The sequence below is a fragment of the Microtus ochrogaster genome, chromosome 16, assembly GCF_000317375.1.
Source record: "Microtus ochrogaster isolate Prairie Vole_2 chromosome 16, MicOch1.0, whole genome shotgun sequence".
In the NCBI taxonomy this organism is placed as follows: Eukaryota; Metazoa; Chordata; class Mammalia; order Rodentia; family Cricetidae; genus Microtus; species Microtus ochrogaster.
The window spans coordinates 22,384,084-22,391,921 of record NC_022018.1 but is presented as its reverse complement, the minus strand read 5'-3'; the positions used below and the strand labels follow the sequence as shown (position 1 = coordinate 22,391,921).

The window sequence follows — 7,838 nt, the reverse complement described above, 5'->3', positions numbered from 1 at the left end:
GGGGGGGGGTAAGTCCGACCTGGAAGCCACATGTTTACACCTTTAAAACAATGACATGAATATTTAAAGATCGCATTTAACCCCTTCGCTCCCGCACGCGGGGCGGGCTCAGGCAACGGGGCGCAGCGGGGCAGCAGACCTACCTCACCGCCAGGCCCCCGGCCCCGAGCATGCACACAGGCCCGGGAGCCGCGTCGTGCCTGCCGAGGCCCCGCGCCCTCCATGAGGCCGGACGCGGAGGATGCCACCCAGGGGACACCTTAAATCGCGGGCTGCCGCCTTTAAAGGCACGGCGGGCGCGGGCCGCGTCCTTTGTACCGTGCGGCGCCGCGGGCACGGCCATGCCACGACACAGGCCCGGCGTCGCCGCAGCCGTGGTGACCGTCGCCGGCGGGGACCGGAGGGACACGAGGGCCGAGTGGGGGCGGGGAGGCCCGAGGCGCAGCGCCAGGACACCGGAGGCCACGGCGCTACGCGCGCGCGCGCGGGCTCCCCGGCCGCGCCGCCACACAAAAATGTCGGCGGGCGAAAAGATTAACCCCTGCGTGGCCGCCGCCGCCCTCCCCCTCCGCTCCTCCCTCCTTTCCCGGCCCCGCGTGCCGCGGCGGCGACGGCGGAGGAGGCAGCGGCGCGGGCGGCGCTTCTTTTTAAAGCGGCCCCACCAAACCCTGGGCTCGGCCCCTCTCCAGGCAGGGCGCGCGAAAGGCCCCGGTGCACGGCTCCCCGGCCGTCCCGGGCGGCCCGGAGGGGGATTTGCAACGGCCGCGCCGGGCCTGCGGCCCGATATTCCCCTTTAAGCCTGCTGTCTCGCCCCCCCTCGCCAGGCCCGCCGCTTACCGGCTCGCTTTGCGCCCTCCGCCTCCTCCCGAAAACGGGCCGCGGCGCTCCCACAATGCACCGGGCGCGCCGGGCTCCCTTAAGCGTCGCCTGAATAAAAATGCTGCTCCCGGTGGCGGCGGCACGGCCCCGCGCTTGGACGCCGCGTGGAGCTCGGCCTAGGCTGGGCGCGGCCCTTCGGGAACCGGGCCGCCGCGCTCCCGCCGGCCGGGCGCGTGAGGGTCCCTTTAAGAGCGGCCACCTCCCTTTAAGAGGCGGCGGGCCGGTGGCCTGAGCGACTCGGTGTTGCTGGTGGCGGTGGCGGCGGTGGTGGTGGCTGCGTGCGGCCCGGGAAGGGGGCGGGGGCGCTGTGCAGAGGCCCGAGCGCGGCAATGATTGGTCTCGGGGGAGGGGTGGGGGGTTGCAAACCCAAGGAACGGTGGCATCCGTTGCATGATCCAAAAAAAAAAAGAGGGGGGTAGATTGATTTCAAAAGTTGCGAGTTGCATTTGTAGCAACCTTGAGTGATGGGGCCACCTACTTTCCCACTCCACCGATCCGCGGGAAAGGACCAGAGTGTTTTTTGCACAACCTGGCCGGGTGCGACCGCTACAACACCCGCGGGACGCAGTACCTGCTCCCGGATCTCTGCTGCTTCGAGACAGTGACCGTGGGAACAATTTGCAGAGGCGTGCAGGAGCCAAGGACAAACGCCTTAGCTCCAGTGAGACATTTGAAAAATCAACTTAAACCCGCGCTCATTCTCAGTGACTCCCATCTTTTCCTCATTCTATTGTTTAAGCGTAGCTCCGCAGTTCATGGGAGTCCCCGTGGAATGTGCAATTGCCCTGTAAAGTTTCTTGAATATTTGATGCGCATTTGGTGGGATTTGGGGGTTATGTTGCCCGGTTGCATCATTTGTTCTTCCCGTGTCCTAGTAAACATGGCAAACTAATCCCGTGTGCTTGAATTGACATTGGTGATGCGGTTTCACTTCACGAAGTAACTTCAGATTTCCGACTTTGTAACGCGTTGCGGATGCAAAGTGCCTTCATTCGAAGGACTTCCCTGAGAAGCTGAGCAGCGCGAACTTGGTTTGGGCTACGTTCTCGTGTTCCAAGTTATTTGAGAGCAGAATCGTTGGGGGTAACCGAACAGGGCTTTTATGGCTGCTTTAGGTTTGCACGCCACACAGATGTCCTTTTCATCCCCGAAGTTGCCACTTTCTTAGGGCTGGAATCTAGGATGCCAAGTGTGGCCAGATGGACGCAGGCGCCTCCTGTCTTTGTGCCTTTTCTCCACAATGCGTTTGGGAGAATACAGCAGCACCTGGGCTCGGTAGCGTTAGATTTCTGAACATGGAACATGGAGTTTTCTGTGAATGGTCAGGAGAGAGGGCGCAAACACAATCACCAGGTACCACTCTAGGACTCCTGAACCAGAGGAAAAGAGTTGTAAGGATACCTTTGCCCCTTTCTGCCTTTGAAATGTGAGTTTGCGTTTTGAACGATGTGACTTTTTTTTTTTTTTTGATCCTCAGTTTTTAAAAAGTGATTCCATTTATTTATTTTGCAAAAGGTTTCACTATGAAAGAGAAAAAGAAAAGCTTTGGGATGTGGAGGATTCATGACACAGCAGAGGTCAGTAGAGATTTGTGTGTCAACACGAGGAGTTTTAGCTCTGTGATTATGTTAAAGGGTGCTCCTTCCCAGCGGAGATGAAGAAGCCATGCTCTAGTTAGGGGGTTATTGTGCTAATGAAACTGTGCTAAGTCTGCTCATGTATTTGAACAGAGAGTGAGGGGGGAGCCACCAAAGGACAGGATTTGATGTGACTTAATGTGCACGGAAGAGAGAAGTAAGCATCAAATCCCCCAGTTTTTAATTTTGGGAAGTGGATGACTCTTGAGTGAGTGATACTTCTGAGTGGAAGCCACTGGGAAGCAAACAAGTCTTGGGACTAAGTGCAGCCTTCCAGGTCCTGGGTTCTATACCTGCTGAATACTCCAGGTAATGGAGAAGCCAGTTTGGCATTTGAGAGGCAAATCTCCATGTCATCAGCAAGTAAATGATACCTTAAGCCTCAAAGAGAGGTAGGATTAATGCAGAGGGAGATCTCCGGACGGAGCACAGTTGGAAGTGCAAGACCTGGGTGAGCCAAGGCTCATCCCTGCCTGTAGTAAGCAAGTATCTCTGGATGCATCCCTTTTTCCCCCCCGACCATGGGCTGGAGAGCTTCAGCAGCTGGGAAACAATCCTCTGCCTCTCACAGTCCTGGGGATGGAACCCAGGACCTCAGGTGTGCTAGGCCAGAGTTCTACCTCTGAGTTCTACACTCTAGCCCCAAAACAGTTCTCTGACTCATCTGGAGCAGCACCAGACATGTGACTAGCTAATCCAGTGGGCCACTGTCCCTCCCTCCTGTGCCCCATGATGCCTTTCCCACACATATTACTTCACTACCACCTTCCCTCCATGCCTTTTTCCTGTCAACCTGTTCTTCTGAAGGCTCACCTGAAGAGCTAGCTCCTCAGAAGCCCATTCCAAGGAACCACCTCCCTAATATCCCCAGATCCTACTGACTCCATCTGAAATGGAGTTCCTCTGGTTTAATAAGCTAAGATTTATGAAAAATAAGAATTTACCAGCTCACCTCCAAAAAGTTACATCTGGCAGGTGCAATGAGTTGGGTTGTATCCTCCCATCCTCAAAAAGATATGTTAAGTCACACCACACTGGCACAGTACATACGAATGTGGCTACATTTAGAAATAGGGGTAGGCAAAGTTTAACTTCCCAGCACATGTGAGGCTCTGGGTTCCAGCCCTAGCATTGTCAAAAACAGCAGTACAAAGGAACTCTTGTAGAAATGAGGTCTTTGCAAGTGAAATCAAGTTAAAATCAATCAGGATAAATTCAGATGGGTCTTAAATCTAATGGCTGGTAGTGTTCTTTGAAAAAAGAATCTGGATTGGGAGATGGTTCCGTGGGAATGTTTGCTGTACAAGCCTGATAACCTGGGTTCGAATCACCCAATCCATATAAAAGTCCACTTAACACACTTAAAAGCTAGTGCAGGTGTCTGTAATACCAGCGTGCTTACAGTGAGGTAGGAGGCAGCCAGCCTGGCTTTCACAATAACAAAGAGATCTTGTCTCAGATAAAGTAGAAAAGCAAAGGCTGGCACCTCAGTTTATCTTCTAGCCTTCTGCATGTGTGCATCACTCATGATACGCAGGCAGTTACACAAACATATCAAAAAAAAAAAAAAAGAGAGAGCCAGACATGTTGGTACAAACCTGTAATCCCAGCACTTGTGAAGCAGAAGCAGATCATGGGTTTTAGCCCAGCCTGTGCTACGAAGCGAGACCTGTCCCAAAACAAAACAAAACAAAAAAAAGTAAGGAAGGGTATTGGAGAGAGGTCTCTTAAGAGCACTTGATGCTTTTGGAAAGGACATGAATTTGATTTCCAGCACCACAAGGTTCATTATCTCTTAACTCCAGTTCCAGGGGATCCAATGCTCTCTTCTGACCTCCTTGGGCACCAGGTGTAGTTGGCATTTTCTTTGAGTTGCCAACCAGCTCCCAAATAAAGACAACGGAATTTATCAGGAAACAGGGAAATTTATCAAGAATGAATGCTTGGCTTTAGCTTGGGTTTGTCCCACTAGCTCTTTTAACTCAATTTAACCAGTTTCTACTCATCTGTGTTTTGCCTTGTGACTGTTTTCGGCTCCCTCCACATCTAGATGGCCCCTGGAGTCTCCTTGTCTTCTCTTTTTTTCTCTCCTGAGCCTAAATTACTCCTCCTTCCTACTCTCTCTGCCTGAAGCCCTGCTTTTACTTCCTCCCTAGCTATTGACTGTTCAGCTTTATTAAAACAGGTGCCTTAGGCGGGCAAGGTAAAACAGCAACAACACATCTTTACATCTTTGCATGGTTAAATATTCCACAACAACTAGGCACGGATGTGGTGCATATGTAGATTTGAAGAATGGGCACATACAAGTGCTATATGAAGACAATGGCCACAAGGAAATAGCCCCAGGGTAGCCAGCTAACACTAGCTTCTGGAAGAGACAAGGAAGGTGTCTTCCCTAGAACAGAAGGAACAAGCTCCACCACAGGGACAGATACAGTTTAGCACTCTCATCCACTGCAACCTGAGGAATGTCCCATGATTGGTTAGGGAATTTGACCCACCAGATCCTCAACTTCCACACAAAAACAATCTCATGATTGCTCAGAATTGGAGAGTGTTAAAAACAGAGAAAGAAAAAAAGCCACCCAGAGCATGAATGTGGGCTTCTCAAGAGTTATGGTATATTAAATGGCATTTTAAATGCATTTTTAAAGATATTTTTTTATTTATTATGTGCAATGGGGTTTTGGCTGTATGTATGTGTGAAGATGCCAGATTCTCTGGAACTGGAGTTACAGACAGTTGTGAACTGCCACGTAGGTGCTTGGAATTAAGCCCAGGTCCTTTGGAAGGACAGCCAGTGCTCTTAACTGACGATCCATCTCTATAGACCCTAACACATCTTAAATGGGGATGGGCCGTTAAGAGAGAGGTGCTCTGGAAATGAAGGCACACGCAGTGTAGTGTGCGTGTGGGCTCCTCAAGGGAGAGTAGCAACTAAGTGTCTTAGCAGTAAACTTGTGCATCTCTTTGTTACTTTCAAGAAACATCTCAGAGGGTAGCTAAGAAATTTTTCCCTTTTCTCTCTTGGATGCCTGATAATCCGCTCCAGTGGTGCCTCCATGAGATTACAATCTGATTAGGTCAATCTAGATGTTACTAGGATTGCAGAAGGGGATCAGGACATGTCCCTTTACTGTAAAGGACTTTTCTGATATGATTCTAAGAAAATCACAGCTTTACAGCTGGAAGGGAGAAGGGCATTAAGTAAATGTTGTTGACTATGTTGAAATTCTTTCTAAAGATTTAATTTAGATTATGTTTATGTGGGTATGTGCATGTGGGTGCTGGTATCTGAAGAAAGGAGGCAGTCAAATCTCATGAACTTGGGGTTACAGGCAGTTGAGAGACACCCAGCAGGGGTGCTGTGAACTGAACTCGGGTCCTCTTCAGGAGCAGTACACAGTCTCACTGCTGAGCGGTGCACAGTCTCACTGCTGAGCGGTGCACAGTCTCAACACCAGACCCATTTCCTTTTTATCTGAGTGAGACAGGGTCTCACCGTGCAGTTCTGACTGGCCTGGAACTCATGTAGACCATGCTGATCTCAAACTCACAGAGATCTTCCTGCCTCTGCCTCCCAGGTGCTGGGATTAAAGGTGTGTGCCAGCATTGCCCAACCCAATTTATATCACTTTTAAAGTGCCCAGTCATGGAGCTATTGGGAGCTCATAGCTTCAAAATGCATTCTGCCTTAGCAGCAGCTGCCACCTCAGGCTGCTCACAGTCATCTGTAACTCAAATTCCAAAGGGGTCCGAGACTTCTGGCCTCTCTGGTGAAAGAAAAAAATAATAATAAAATAAAATAGAAAGGAAGGGAAAGGGAAGGACTGCTCCTAGGTGTGGAGAAGAAGGTTTACTGCAGATAAAAGGGAGAACATAGGCAGAGGTAGAGACATCTGGGAGAGTCCAGAGTGGACATGACCCCAGCCATGTGAGGAGAGTGGGGAACCAGGTGCAGCAGCCCAGAGGGCAAAAGGTAAAAAAAAAATAAAGAGGTGGGCGGATAACCAAAACAGCTAGAATGTAAGGGGAGAGCCTCTGGGGGAAGGGCAGCCCTTCCCTTCTGGGCTGGAGAGCTGTTGGAGGCAGGGGGCGGGGCATCATAGCCTTACTCTGTGACAGGTAGGGACTGAGAAATCTGGGAGAACCTGAGGGCCAGGTCCACTTTGCGGTGTTAAATAGACACCTCAGCCATTTGTCCTAGGGTTTGAGCCTTAACATCAGGCACCTCCACTCAGGCACACATCTGCACACAAACACATCTGGCCCTCTGGCAGTAGCCCATCTTTATTAAGAACCTACCGCCAAGCCGGACGGTGGTGGCGCACGCCTTTAATCCCAGCACTCGGGAGGCAGAGGCAGGTGGATCTCTGTGAGTTCGAGACCAGCCTAGTCTACAAGAGCTAGTTCCAGGACAGGCTCCAAAACCACAGAGAAACCCTGTCTCGAAAAACAAAAAAAACAAACAAACAAACAAAAAAAAGAACCTACCACCATATAAGATGTGCCCCTATATAAAGCTTTTAGGAGCTGCCCCTCCACAGGCCCCGAAGAGGACACATTAGACACTTGTCCTTGGCTGGAGGGGCTTAGACTGAGTCAGTCATTTTCTTGAATACCATCTTAGTTAATAGTCCCAAAAGGTGAATCTCACAGAAGGATCAGGGATAAGGGGGTACTGGGGACTAAACCCAGAAACTTTAAAGTGGACAAAAAGGAGCCAGAAAGGGAGGAAAACTGTAAGGGATGCCAATCAAGGGTTCCCCGGGACTCCGGGACTCAACCATATTGAACTTAAAAAACCACAGGGTGCACTCTCCTGACCAGGGAGGGATGCGCTAGGGAGAAAGGCATTAAGCAAATGTTGACTATGTTGAAATAGTGCTCGCTCAGGGACATCTATGTCCCTGTCTCCAGAAAAGTGCATATGGTAACTCGCAAGGAAAGAAAAGTTTATGTTCCAGATGGAATGAGATGTACGAATCAGTTGAGTTTAAAACTGGGCAGTTATCTTGAATTATTGGGGTGAACCAGATTATGGGGATAATTGCAGATTTCCTTAAGGATGTAAGAGATGTGGCCCAGGCCTGGAATCCCAACTACTCGGAAGGTTGAGGCAGGAGAATTACATGACCAAAAGCAACTTGGAGAGGAAAGGGTTTCATGTTAGAGGTTATGGTCCATCGTGGAGGAGGTCAAGGCAGGAACCTGGAGACAAGAAATGACACAGACACTATGGAGGAGCGACTCTTACTGGCTCGCTCCCCTGCTCTTGCTCAACTTGTCCTCCTTTCCCCCTTCTTCACTGAAAAAAAA

The 7,838-nt window shown here is 50.6% G+C and overlaps 1 protein-coding gene across 2 annotated transcripts in view; it reads right to left on the bottom strand.

Annotated features, from left to right (window-relative positions):
* Nucleotides 1-1,182, bottom strand: part of Sephs1 (selenophosphate synthetase 1) — a 27,631-nt gene extending 26,449 nt beyond the window's left edge. Inside the window, exon 1 of one of the 2 annotated variants that reach the window (XM_005354849.2) lies at nucleotides 838-1,182. The gene's annotated coding sequence lies outside the window, so the exon portion shown is untranslated. Of the gene's footprint in view, nucleotides 1-143; nucleotides 411-837 lie in introns of those variants that run through there. The other variant, XM_005354850.3, reaches the window with a different exon arrangement.
* Nucleotides 1,183-7,838: the final 6,656 nt, after the last annotated feature.